This window comes from Delphinapterus leucas, chromosome 8 (genome assembly GCF_059928025.1).
Source record: "Delphinapterus leucas isolate spDelLeu-1000000601 "Yukka" chromosome 8, BTC_Dleu_Yukka2, whole genome shotgun sequence".
Taxonomy (NCBI): Eukaryota; Metazoa; Chordata; class Mammalia; order Artiodactyla; family Monodontidae; genus Delphinapterus; species Delphinapterus leucas.
The window spans coordinates 43,694,293-43,708,499 of record NC_143136.1 but is presented as its reverse complement, the minus strand read 5'-3'; the positions used below and the strand labels follow the sequence as shown (position 1 = coordinate 43,708,499).

General features: G+C 38.2%; 1 long non-coding RNA gene across 3 annotated transcripts in view; it reads right to left on the bottom strand.

Annotated features, from left to right (window-relative positions):
• LOC149748546 (uncharacterized) overlaps positions 1-14,207 on the bottom strand; it is a 302,762-nt gene that overhangs the window by 256,959 nt on the left and 31,596 nt on the right. Inside the window, exon 2 of one of the 3 annotated variants that reach the window (XR_016393986.1) lies at positions 1-14,207. This exon is cut by the window's left edge and continues 24,498 nt beyond it; it is cut by the window's right edge and continues 27,031 nt beyond it. The exons of the other annotated variants lie outside the window; for them this stretch is intronic. This is a non-coding gene — a long non-coding RNA (uncharacterized LOC149748546). 3 annotated transcript variants of the gene reach the window in all.

Below are 14,207 nucleotides of genomic sequence, written 5' to 3'. Positions count from 1 at the left end.
GCTTGAAAAGATCTGAATCCCCTGCACACTCACAGAACATCACACTGATTCATTACATCAATGACATCATAATGATTGGACAAGAGAAGAGGTGACTAATACACTGAAGGCCTTGGTAAGACACGTGCTCCAGAGGGTAAAAGATAAACCATCTGAAGACTCAGGACCTGCCACTTCAGTGAAAGTTTTAGGGGTCCAGTGGTCAGGGACATGCTGGGAGATGCCTTCCAAAGCAAAAGACAAATTGCTGAATCTTGCATACTCTCCCACAAAGAGGAAAGCACAGTACCTGGTAGGCCTCTTTGTGTTCTACAGGCAACACATTCACCACCTAGGAATATTGACCTGGTGACATGAAAGGTTGTCAGTTTTAAGTGGAGCCCAGAGCAGAAAAGGGCTCTGATTGAAGCCTAGGCTGTGATTGAAGCCTTGCTGCTTAAGCCATATGATCTGGCAAAACCCATAATGTTGGAGGTGACAGTAGTGAAAAAATAGGCAGGATGGTGTTTATGACAGACCTTCATGGGAGTTTCACAATGTGGGACCCTGAAATATGGAATAAGGCCATGATTTGGTAGCCCAGACTTTTTCTTACCCATCACAGTTGCACCATACCCCTTCCTCCATACCATATAGCATTATGGAGGAGTCTATTTGACCAGCTGAAAGAGAAGGAAAAAGTCTGAGCTTGGTTAAGATTGGCTTCATACTTGAGAGTGAACCCAAAATAGGTTTCGTTTCAGCCATATTGAGGGTGGCCCTGAAAGACAGTGGAGAGGGAAAATCTTTCCAGTGGGCAGAGCTGTAAGCAGTACACCTGGCATCTACTTAATGTAGAAGGTGAGAATATGTACAAGTTCCTGGGTAGTAGCCAATGGCCTGGCCATCAGAGATCTGGAAAGAAAAACACTGGAAGATTAGAGATACGGGGGTATAGGCTAGAAGGTATGTGAGCAAACATGTGGGAGGGGACATGAAGTGTATTGTACATTAATGCTCATGAAAAAGCATCTACCGTGAAAGAAGTTCTCAGCAACTAAATAGACAAAATGACTAGTTAGTTCATGTTAGCCAGTCTTTGTCATTGGTCATCACACAACTCACAATGGGTACATGAATGAAGTAACCATGGTGGCAGACATGGAGGCTATATAAGGGCCCAGTAGCATGGCCTACCACATATGGAGGCTAATTTAGCAACTGCTGTCTCTGAATGTCCAGCCTGTTAGCAACAGAGACCGACGTTGAGCCCCCAGTAAGGCACTATTTATTTCTCAAAGAAACCAGATAGCTATTTGGTGGTTAATGTTGACTACATTGGGGACTTGGTTCATGTGCAAGGGATAGATACCTAGTCTAGGTTAGGGTCTGCCTTTCCTGATCACAGAGCCTCAGCTATCACCACTATCTGGAGGAGTGAGAGAATAAGTACCAGTTGCCTTTCTGAGATCTACTGCAGTAACAGGGTCTGTAGTTCATCTCACTAACCTCCCTCTTCTTTGTTTCCCCCTAGGAAGATAGGTCCATGATAACCATGAAGTTGCTGCTCCCTGAACCTATGTGGAAAATTGGATCTGTTTGGTGAGTGGGGTGGATAGTAATAGCCATAAAAATTTGACTTTCAGATTTCTAACCCCGGGAAGCATAATTGACTGGCAGCCCTAGCTGCTGTGCTCTGAATATCACTGCATTTGCGCTGAAACCACGCTCCTCACAGGTTGCTCCTAGGCAATGACTGAGCGAAGCAGGTCCATTCCCAGAAGGGCACAGGACTCCCCATAAGGTGATTCTGCCTAAGGACTCCTGACAGCCTTACTTAACTTTCTTAGAACTGCACTGCAGTCTAAGATGCTTCTACCCACCTCCCTTCCTTCTCTTTCTCAGTTTATCTAAAGGTAGACCTGCATTATGGTCTGATGGCTCTCTTGGCCACTCCCATCTCACTGTTTCCCTTACAGGCCTTTTTTTAAATAAAAATTTTCATCCAATCTCTTCTTGTCTGCTTCCCAAGAGACCTGGATTAACATACCCTCTGTAATCCTTTCAACCACTGCATATGTAACAACATACACATACTCTGAACTGGACCAGTAGTTCAGATGATCAGCAACTCTTTTTCACCCCACCTCTCTTCTCCATAAGTCCTCAGCACAAAAAATGGACTCACCTTAAGAAAACTGAGTTAATAAAAGTTTACCATTAAAGTAAGGATGATGAGTGAAATTGTCAGAGTAACCCAAGATGTAGAGGTAAGGACTTTACATTAGGGGATCAAGCCTAAAGTCCTGTTTTCTTTTTACTTTTAGCCTGTTTTCTCCTTGCCTTCTGTGAAGTATCTGCTACACCTTTTGTGAGACAGGAGAAGATCAGAAGTGAGCTCATAAAAAAGTGCCCAATCCTATGACTCGCCTACTGGATGTCTCAAGCTACCAGACAAATCTTGAATGATTCAACATCCTGGTAGGAAAAGGACAATTCCAATTGTTCCACATGGAGTAATTCACTTCAAGAAAAAAAAAAAAACACAGTATACGGGCATTGTTTACGAGAAAAGTCAAAAAAATGAAAACAATGGGGCATTTGAAAGAAACTTAAAGCACAAGAAAAAAATTAAACCATGGATAGAAAGATCAGGTTCTTCAGGAATTAAAAAACAAAACAAAACCTAAATGCCCAACTGGCAATACAAAAGAGGCTGCTATAGGAGGAAAGGCAACTTTCAAAAAGTGCAACGTTTGCCTTCGCAAAATATCACAGAAGTACGGGTGCTAAACGTATCAACTAAAATCTAGCTGTCAAAAAGGAACTCAAGAAAAAAGCGTCTAGAGAGACTCAAAAACCAATACTAAGAGACTCTTTAAAATCCCTAAATGACAGAGTCCAGTTAAAATATAACAAGTACAAATTTAATTGTCTCCCTTTAGGAGGCATCAGAGGATTTCCGAGCCCAAATTTTCTTCTGAACAACCAAATTAGAATGATTAGATCAAATTGTGATAATGTTTACATCTTGTACAACTAATTAACCAACAACTTATAGGATAACTCCTTAGAAACATATTTTTCCAATAATTCACCACTCTTACTAAGGCTCTTACCAAAGGCTGTGGTTAGTCTTTATGGTACCTTTGTAAGAATTAGAAAAAGGCATCCCCTCAGGAATTTCAGCTTCCACTCTACCCTGTGAAGAGCACAACCTTAATCCACTCACACACCTATTCAGTGGATGAACTTACCATCAAATCTCAAAGAAAATTAAGACCACAAGTTGTGAACTTCACCTTCCATCTTCTCCACCTCAGATTTAACTCTGTCTTTGCATATTCCCTCGTGTATGGAAGACATACTGTTTCCAGGCTTGCTCCATCCTCCTGGGCACTTCCTCCTCTCCCTTTCCAGGGCCCAGTTATACCCATTTACATGCTCACACCATTACTCCTGTGCTTTCTGTGGCTTGTTTTCCTCAGCTGCCATGTAGGCTCAAGTCTCCTGACTTAAAAAACACTAAACCTTTTCTTTACTCTGTCCTCCAACACCAAACTTTTGGAAAAAGCACTATACGTACATCTTTATCCTCACTACTTCACCCCTCATTTGCTCCTCAGCCTTTTCACTGTTGTATCTCATCTTACCACTCCACTCAAAAACATTCAAAAAAGGTCAGTCCTGACTCCCTAAATCACAATAATTTCTGTTTTTATCCTTCTTGATGTCTCTGAGTCATTTGACTTTATTGACTTTCTTTAAATTTTTCTGCCACTGGCTTCTCGGAGACCTCTACCTCTCTGACTTCTCTTTCTTAGCTTATTATTCTGTCTTTTGATTTTTAAAAGGCAGGAAGAGCAGCACAGTCTTATCTCTATCTAAGCTTTATTGATATAATTTACCACGGAGTATAAGATCATTGAAAACTTGCACAAACTTTACATGTTGATAGAAAATGTATTTTATTTCATTAAGGGGAAATCATATCTAAATAATGTGTTAGACTCCTTTGAAAGCAAAATTAAATATCTTAATTAGAGCACAACAACAAATGTAATGTTTTAGTACACTTTGGTAAGATTCTATACTAAAAACACTTAAAAAACCCAAAAATCATCATGGAAAATATTTTGTGGGTAAAGAGCTGCTCTAAAAGCACTAAACAAAAGATAAGGATAAATGGGCACTTGCATGTATTAGTACACTGAACAAGCACTAACTTGTGGAATGTACTTAGAAAAAGAATTTTCCTTTTCTCTTCAATTGCCCACTTACATTTATTCAGTGGGTCTGGTCCTTCCCCTGCTTCTCTGTAAAAACTTGGCTTTTCTTCTTACTCTTATGTAAGAAGAGTTCACTTTGCTGGTTCATTTTAAGATTCTCTCTTGACTTGAAATATAGGGGGGAGTAATATTTCACAATTCTCTCGCTCTTAAAAAAAAATACTTCTACAAATGCAGAGTAAAACCACCATTTTATGCCCTTGATGTGAGTGTTGTAAATCTAAAATTCATCAATTAACAATTCCCTTAGGTACCTGATACCTTAGGATCTCAGCTGAAACTTCCACTTTAACATTCCATTCCACCTGGATGAAGAGATTTAAACATCAGGGTAAGCCAGGGATTGGCTCGAAAGCATTCTTATGAAAACAGTTTGGTAAATGATTCAGAGGTGAGCATATGTGTGAAATCTCCAAAGTGGCATATGACATGAAACTTCCAATTAGTAAAATGCCAAGTCAATAGGATAAACCGTAGAAAGATGTAGGCTGGGGTCCTGGGCAGAGAAGTGACAGATAAGACAGAAGATGCTTTCAGGACAAAAATCCAACCACCATTGTCAGGGTAATGGTCTCCAGGGTATGGCCATGACCCTCTGGAAGAACGGGCTTCAGAAAGGTACAAATCTGCACATGAAATACAGTTCCTATTTATAGTTCTTATGTTATTGGAGTCTTTTGCATGTTTGAACTAAAGTTCTTTAACTTCGTTAAAATCATTCTTCTTTTCAGTGAAGGACCAGATGCTTGAATTTCAAAACTGAATTTCAAGAGAACAGACTTTTGGTTGCTTGAGGGGGAGGTGGGGAGGGGGAGGGAAGGACTGGGAGTTTGGGGTTGATAGATGCAAACTATTCCATTTAGAATGGATAAGCAACAAGGTCCTAATGTATATATACCACAGGGAACTATATTCAATATCCTGGGATAAACCATAATGGAAAAGAATAATAAAAGAATAATAAAAAAACAATGTCTACACGTGTGTAACTGAGTCACTTTGCCACACAGCAGGGATTGGCACAGCGTTGTAAATCGGTTACACTTTGATAAAAAAAAATTAAAAAAAACCAAATTTCAGACAGCAAGATTTTACCTTCAGTCAATATTTCCATATATACTTGTAATTGAGACAAGGTCTTAAAACCTAAATTTATTATTCTTCACATAGAACTACTTAAAAGGTTTTTATCTTTTTAATAATTTATTTATTTATATTTTTCATTTTTGGCTGCGTTGGGTCTTCGTTGCTGCGTGCGGGCTTTCTCTAGCTGCGGCTCTTCGTTGAGGTGCACGGGCTTCTCATTGTTGTGGAGCACGGGCTCTAGGCACACAGGCTTCAGTAGTTGCGGCATGTGGGCTCAGCAGTTGTGGCTCATGGGCTCTAGAGCACAGGTTTAGTAGCTGTGGCTCACGGCTTAGTTGCTCTGCAGCATGTGGCACCTTCCCGGACCAGGGCTTGAACCCACGTCCCCTGCATTGGCAGGTGGATTCTTAACCACTGCATCACCAGGGAAGTCCTAAAAGGTTTTTATTATAAATGTGCTAATAAATTTTCCTTTTTGTTTTTATAAAAATGTGTGTACCTCTTTCTCCATGCATTTTCTCACTATTGTGCATGTGTGTGTACATTCGGCAATACAAATACGTAATTACCTAAGGTATAATAAAAAGTCTTCAGGAGGCTCTCAAGATCTGTTTTCCCTCATTGAGAAGGAAAGGCATTGGATAGCTGGTACAATGTCCACTAATAAAAATAAATGCCATTCAGACAGGAATTAGATAAGCAGCTTGTTCCTGCAAAAGCTGAACTGCAGCCAGTCTCGTACAAACTCATTTCATAAACATTTCTCTCTTCCAAAAAAAAAAAAAAAAAGAAAATTGATGAGATGGATAGACTCAAAATTTTCCAGGAAGGTACTGAGTATTCTGCTCAGGATTATCTCAGGGGGAAGCTTCCATCTGTTCTCTTTAATAGTTTAACTTGCTCTGCTTTGTTTCATATTTCTTTATCAGGACTTTAGAGTTGTTGCATGAGATGAAATATTTTTCTCATTTCCCCCTTTTATTAAAATACCACATTTATTTGAAAAAAATTTACCCTGCTCTATTGCTTACAGTATTATTTTAGGGTAGAAAAAATATTTTGTCACAAAGAAATATTTCATGATATCTCTATGGCTATATAAATATTTATGTAACTTTTAAAATGCCTGACTGATTGGTTTTAGATTGTTTTGGATTCCATCTGCTTTCTCTGCCTCTCTGATAAACCTCCTTCAATCCATGTGTCACTTCCTGTTTATTCCTGCTCCCCCACCCCGCTCATGAAGGTCACCTTCAAAATATTATCACCTTTATGTAATGTAGACACAAAACCTAACCATTACCTAAATGATTTCAATGTGAAGCATGACTATAAGCCAATGTGAGGAATTTTCAAAATAAACAAAAACTGAAGATAGTGCAAGAAAAGAAACTCCACAAGTCTTAGCATTGGAACAAACACATAACTTCTTTTCTGCTGAATCCTTTAAATATATAAGTCCTGTAGTACTTTTTTTACAAAGTTATTCACACTGTTCTTACTCTCACTTTATATTTGGTATTAATACGCTGTCTGTTTTCTCTTTGGAGTATGACACCTTCTTGTTTTAATATTCATGTTAATAACTCTCAGAACTGGGTAGATTTTAATTTTTAGCAGCCCTTGTTTTCCTTCAATACATCCTCACATTTAAATATGAAAGACATGAAAGTGAGTGTCTATAAGATTTTTTTAAATTCGAGGAATTTCTTGTATTATATTGGTTTTAAAAAAAACTCCTGGGCCTAGTAATTCATGGTTTTAAATTATTTGTTTGGAATCTTAGGAACTTTTCTACTATTCCAGTCTCCCAGTTAAAAAAAAAAAGTAAGCAAAGTGCAGATGAAGGCACTCTCAACTCCCCTGTAAAAGGTGGTATTTTATAATAATTCTTTTCTGATGGGCTCCTGTAATTTTCCATCACAAATTAGTATTCAAGATCCTTTCAAGCAGACACATCTTTCATATGCTCTAACTACATGGCTGACATTGAGGTGGGAGTGGAAACCAGCCCAAATCACACTGTATTCTCCCATTTTCTGCTCCAAACATTTTTATATGGGAACATCAGGTTAAAAGAAATCAACCTTAAAGAAGAGAATGAGGAAGTCTCAGAAGAGCCACACCCAGTCTGGGCAGAGGGTGTGCTTAGAAGATAAACCAGTCTTACCTGCCTGCCTTGCTGACCAAGGGTATGGTAGTAGGTTGGGCTCACTGCATTCATATATAAGAAAAGCTCCCCCTCCACCAAAAAAAAGCGTGCTGAGGACACTGAGTTTTTATAGCCCTATGAGGCAGGTGGTATTATTATCCCCATATTTTACAGATGAGAAAACTGTATTTCAGGTCATTTTTAGTATCATTTGGGGAATTGGCCAACTGCCTGAGTGAGTCATGGTCCTGATGCTCAGTCTTGCAGCCGCAAGGGCACAAGACAATAACCCCACGTTTCTGACCCCTTGCTTTAGCTGTGCCCAACATACACCCTGAATATTTGATAATATAGGCATAAAAATAACTCCATATTGTACTGATTATCACATAAATATCTGTGTTAATGAACATTTATTTTCAGTATTTTAATCACCAACTCTTATTTCAGTGCTGATTTTCACTTTGGCCATTTGTGCCAATATAAGGAAGCATTGGCATGGATATTGGAAGTGGGCAATTCGCCCACCCAGCAGGACCATGCTCCTCACACAAGTAAGCCAAACACTGAAATTTGCTGTCACATCATCCTTTAAAATTAAAGCTAGAATTGAGGAAAGCTACCACCAGGTGGCAACAAATATCACATGGTCAGAACCAGAGATAAATTAGTGGCCAGCAGCCATATTTTGTTTGGTTCAAGTGGTTTGTTGGCTTGTTCACTTTAAATTTAAGTCAACATTTAAAAATCAGGAGTGTTCACATAAAAATATAGATTTTCAGTTTTTCTGGAAAAAATCAGAATATCTAGCAATTACTGGCTCTGTGTTTCCTCAAGATAACAGTTGGTTGTAGCTGACTCCAGCTGCCCCATTTGGAGAGCCAGGCTGTCTCCAGCACTCCATCATTCATATAATATATGCACATGTGCTTACACCCAGCCTGCTTCAGGTTACCTGCCTGGCCTCTGTGGCATTTTAGTGTATGAACTCTTCATCCGAATTATAGGGCTAAGGCAGGAAGTATGGTTACAAGGCAGATTATATGCATTAACCTTCTAGACTTCTTTAAGTAAAAATTTTAACTTTTGTTGCTAAAAACAACATTGTACCATCAAGGAATACAATAATTGAAAATTAATACAGAGATCAACGTATTTTTAAATGACCAAATTTTAGGTATAATTTTATATGTTTTTCACTAATGCTTAACTACTTTAAATTACCTTATTCTAACGCTGTTCCTATCCTTTCACTGAAACAGAAATTTGGATATTCATCCTAAATCCACATCCTGAAAGAATCAGGGCCCTCCTAGAGAGGCTATATATTTTGTTACTTCAAACCAATTTGGCATCTGATCATTCTCTTAGTTTCAAGTAAAAGCAAGAATTGCACAGCTGCCATGAGGAGCTTGCTTAGACACAGTTTCCTAACTTCTTACCTATCTCATTCTCTCTCTAGCAAGTGGAAAAAACTGCTGGAGGAGATAAGAAAGATAGCATCCTCTTCCTTTTGGCCTTCTTTTCACTCTTCTGAGTTCACTCACAATCAGAACATGCAGAGAGAGCTAGTGATGGTTTCCAAGGTCAGTGATAGCTTTGACGGCGAGGATATTTCTTTTTAGACTGTGCTCACTATTCAGAGCCAAACTTTCTGATTTCATAGAGAAGGTACGGTTGCTCTATAGAGGTAGTTTGGGGTGGCAGACAGAGCTCTAGCTTTGAGTGAAAAAAGTTTCGTTCGAATTGTTACTCTATCGCTCACTGAGTAATCATTAATATTTACTCGTACCCTAAGGCTTAATTTTCTTGATTATAACATAGGGATAACACTATTTGCCCTTACTACTTCCCCCATGTTATTGTGAAGAATCAAAATAATACATATGATAAAAACAAAGTGTAGAACACTATACAAAATATTACAGTTTGGAAAATGCTTTGGAGGCCAAAGATGGCTGTTCTTCTAATCCTGATGGTTTAATAATTAGGATGCAGATGAACAAGATCCTCATAGTGAAAGAGACTTTTAGTCAAAAGTTAGTGAGTCTTTGGGGAAGACGGCAGAGTAGGAAATGCTAGGAATGTCTCTCCAGCAAGACAACAATTGCACTCATGGAATCTGTCTGATGTAACAATTTTGAAACTCTGGAGACCTTTGAAGATTTACAACTTCCAGGGGAAGGCTTGGATGGTAAATTTTCGTTAATTTTGGAAAATTTCAGCTCTTAGCGCAGTAGCAGCTATCATTCCCCACCTCCCAGACCCCAAACTGCCAAAGCAATCTTGAGAAAAAAGAACAAAGCTGGAGGTAACATGTTCCCTGAATTCAGACTATACTACAGAGCTACAGTCATCAAAACAGTATGGTACTGGCACAAAACAGACAATAAGCTCAACGGAACAGAATAGGCAGCCTAGAAATAAATCCATGCACTTACGGTCAATTAATCTACAACAAAGGATGCAAGAATATACAATGAGGAAAAGACAGTCTTTTAATAAGTGGCACTGGGAAAATGGGATATCTAAATGTAAAAGAATGAAATTAGAGTATTGTTTTCACACCACATACAAAAATAAATTCGAAAAGGATTAAGGACCTAAATGTAAGACAGAAAACCATAAAACTCCTAGAAGAAAACATAGGCAATACACTCTTTTATTATTTATTTATTATTTATTTTATTTTATGTTTTTATACAGCAGGTTCTTATTAGTCATCAATTTTATACACATCAGTGTATACACGTCAATCCCAATCTCCCAATTCATCACAAGAGCACCCTCACTCCCCACTGCTTTCCCCCCTTGGCGTCCATACATTTGTTCTCTACATCTGTGTCTCTATTTCTGCCCTGCAAACCGGTTCATCTGTACCATTTATCTAGGTTCCACATATATGCGTTAATACACGATATTTGTTTTTCTCTTTCTGACTTACTTCGCTCTGTATGACAGTCTCTAGATTCATCCACGTCTCTACAAATGACCCAATTTTGTTTCTTTTTATGATTTATTTTTGTTTTTATTTCCATTAATCTAGGAGGTGGATAAAAAAAGATCTTGCTGTGATTTATGTCAGAGAGTGTTCTGCCTATGTTTTCCTCTAAGAGTTTTATAGTGCACGGTCTTACATTTAGGTCTCTAACCCATTTTGAGTTTATTTTTGTGTATGGTGTTACGGAGTGTTCTAATTTCATACTTTTACATGTAGCTGTCTAGTTTTCCCAGCACCATTTACTGAAGAGACTGGCTTTTCTCCGTTGAATATCCTTGCCACCTTTATGATAGATTAGTTGACCATAGGTGTGTGGGTTTAGCTCTGGGCTTTCTATCCTGTTCCATTGATCTATATTTCTGTTTCGGTGCTAGTACCATACTGTCTTGATTACTGTGGCTTTGTAGTGTAGTCTGAAGTCAGGGAGTCTGATTCCTCCAGCTCCGTTTTTTTCCCTCGAGACTGCTTTGGCTACTCGGGGTCTTTTGTGTCTCCATACAAATTTTACGGTTTTTTGTTCTACTTCTGTAAAAAATGCCATTGGTAATTTGATAGGGATTGCATTGAATCTGTAGATTGCTTTGGGTAGCATAGTCATTTTCACAATATTGATTCCTCCAATCCAAGAACATGGAATATCTCTCCATCTTTTGCTATCATCTTTAATTTCTTTCAACAGTGTCTTATAGTTTTCTGCATACAGGTCTTTTGTCTCCCTAGGTAGGTTTATTCCTAGGTAGTTTATTCTTTTTGTTGCAATGGTAAATGGGAGTGTTTCCTTAATTTCTCTTTCAGATATTTCATCATTAGTGTATAGGAATGCAAGAGACTTCTGTGCATTAATTTTGTTTCCTGCAACTTTACCAAATTCATTGATTAGCTCTAGTAGTTTTCTGGTGGCATCTTTAGGATTCTCTGTATAGTATCATGTCATCTGCAAACAGTGACAGTTTTACTTCTTCTTTTCCAATTTGTTCCTTTTATTTCTTTTTCTTCTCTGATTGCCATGGCTAGGACTTCCAAAACTATGTTGAATAATAATGGCGATAGTGGACTTCCTTGTCTCCTTCCTGATCTGAGAGGAAATGCTTTCAGTTTTTCAACATTGAGAATGATGTTTATGCGGGTTTGTCATATATGGCCTTTATTATGTTGAGGTAGGTTCCCTCTATGCCCACTTTCTGGAGAGTTTTTATAATAAATGAGTGTTGAATTTTGTCAAAAGCTTTTTCTGAATCTACTGAGATGATCATATGGTTTTTATTCTTCAATTTGTTAATATGTTGTATCACATTGATTGATTTGCATATATTGAAGAATCTTTGCATCCCTGGGATATATCCCACTTGATCATGGGGTATGATCCTTTTAATGTGTTGCTGGATTCTGTTTGCTAGTATTTTGTTGAGGATATTTGCATATATATTCAACAGTGATATTGGCCTGTAATTTTCTTTTTTGGTAGTCTCTTTGTCTGGTTTTGGTATCAGTGTGATGGTGGCCTCATAGAATGAGTTTGAGAGTGTTCCTTCCTCTGCAATTTTTGGAAGAGTTTGAGAAGGATAGGTGTTAGCTCTTGTCTAAATGTTTGATAGAATTCACCTGTGAAGCCATCGGGTCCTGGACTTTTGTTTGTTGGAAGATTTTTAATCACAGTTTCAATTTCATTCCTTGTGATTGGTCTGTTCATATTTTCTGTTTCCTCCTGGTTCATTCTTGGAAGGTTATACCTTTCTAAGAATTTGTCCATTTCTTCCAGGTTGTCCATTTCATTGGCATAGAGTTGCTTGTAGTAGTCTCTTAGGATGCTTCGTATTTCTGCAGTGTCTCTAATTACTTCTCCTTTTTCATTTCTAATTGTATTGATTTGAGTCCTCTCCCTCTTTTTCTTGATGAGTCTGGCTAATGTAATGGTTTATCAATTTTGTTTATCTTTTCAAAGAACCACCTTTTAGTTTTACTGATCTTTGCTATTGTTTTCTTTGTTTCTATTTCATTTATTTCTGCTCTGATCTTTATGATTTCTTTCCTTCTGCTAACTTTGGGTTTTGTTTGTTTTTCTTTCTTTAGTTCCTTTAGGTGTAAGGTTAGATTGTTTACTTGAGATTTTTCTTGTTTCTTGAGGTAGGCTTGTATAGCTATAAACTTCCCTCTTAGAACTGCTTTTGCTGCATCCCATAGATTTTGGATCATCGTGTTTTTATTGTCATTTGTCTCTAGGTATTTTTTGATTTCCTCTTTGATTTCTTCAGTGATCTCTTGGTTATGTAGTAACGTATTGTTTAGCCTCCATGTGTTTGTGTTTTTAACGTTTTTTTCCCCTGTAATTCATTTCTTTTTTTTTTATAAATTTATGTATTTATTATTTATTTATTTTTGGCTGCATTGGGTCTTTGTTGCTGTGTGGGCTTTCTCTAGTTGCAGAGAGTGGGGGCTACTCTTCGTTGTGGTATGCAGGCTTCTCACTGCGGTGGCTTCTCATTGCGGAGCACAGGCTCTAGGTGTGTGGGCTTCAGTAGTTGTGGCTCGTGGGCTCTAGAGCACAGGCTCAGTAGTTGTGGCGCACGGGCCCAGCTGCTCCGCAGCATGTGGGATCCTCCCGGACCAGGGATCGAACCCATGTCCCCTACATTGGCAGGCAGATTCCCAACTGCTGTGCCACCAGGGAAGTCCCTGTAATTCATTTCTAATCTCATAGCATTGTGGTCAGAAAAGATGCTTGACATGATTTCAATTTTCTTAAATTTAACAAGGCTCAATTTGTGACCCAAGATGTGATCTATCCTGGAGAATGTTCTGTGTGCACTTGAGAAGAAATTGTAATCTGCGGTTTTTGGATGGAATGTCCTATAAATATCAATTAAATCTATCTGGTCTATTGTGTCATTTAAAGTTTCTGTTTCCTTATTTATTTTCATTTTGGATGATCTGTCCATTTGTGTAAGTGAGGTGTTAAAGTTCCCCACTATTATTGTGTTACTGTCAATTTCCTCTTTTATAGCTGTTAGCAGTTGCCTTATGTATTGAGGTACTCCTATGTTGGGTGAATATATATTTATAATTGTTGTATCTTCTTCTTGCATTGATCCCTTGATCATTATGTAGTGTCCTTCCTTGTCTCTTGTAACATTCTTTATTTTAAAGTCTATTTTATCTGATATGAGTATAGCTACTCCAGCTTTCTTGTGATTTCCGTTTGCATGGAATCAGTTTTTCCATCCCCTCACTTTCAGTCTGTATGTGTCCCTAGGTCTGAAGTGGGTCTCTTGTAGACAGCATATATATGGGTCTTGTTTCTGTATCTATTCAGCAAGCCTGTGTCTTTTGGTTGGAGCATTTAATCCATTCAGGTTTAAGGTAATTATCCATATGTATGTTCCTGTGACCACTGTCTTAATTGTTTTGGGTTTGTTTTTGTAGTTCCTTTTCTTCTCTTGTGTTTCCCACTTAGAGAAGTTCCTTTAGCGCTTGTTGTAGAGCTGGTTTGGTGGTACTGAATTCTCTTAGCTTTTGCTTGTTTGTAAAGCTTTTGATTTCTCCATGGAATCTGAATGAGATCCTTTCCGGGTAGAGTAATCTTGGTTGTAGTTTCTTCCCTTTCATCACTTTAAGTATATCATGCCACTCCCTTCTGGCTTGTAGAGTTTCTGCTGAGAAATCAGCTGTTAACCTTATCGGAGTTCCCTTGTATATTATTTTT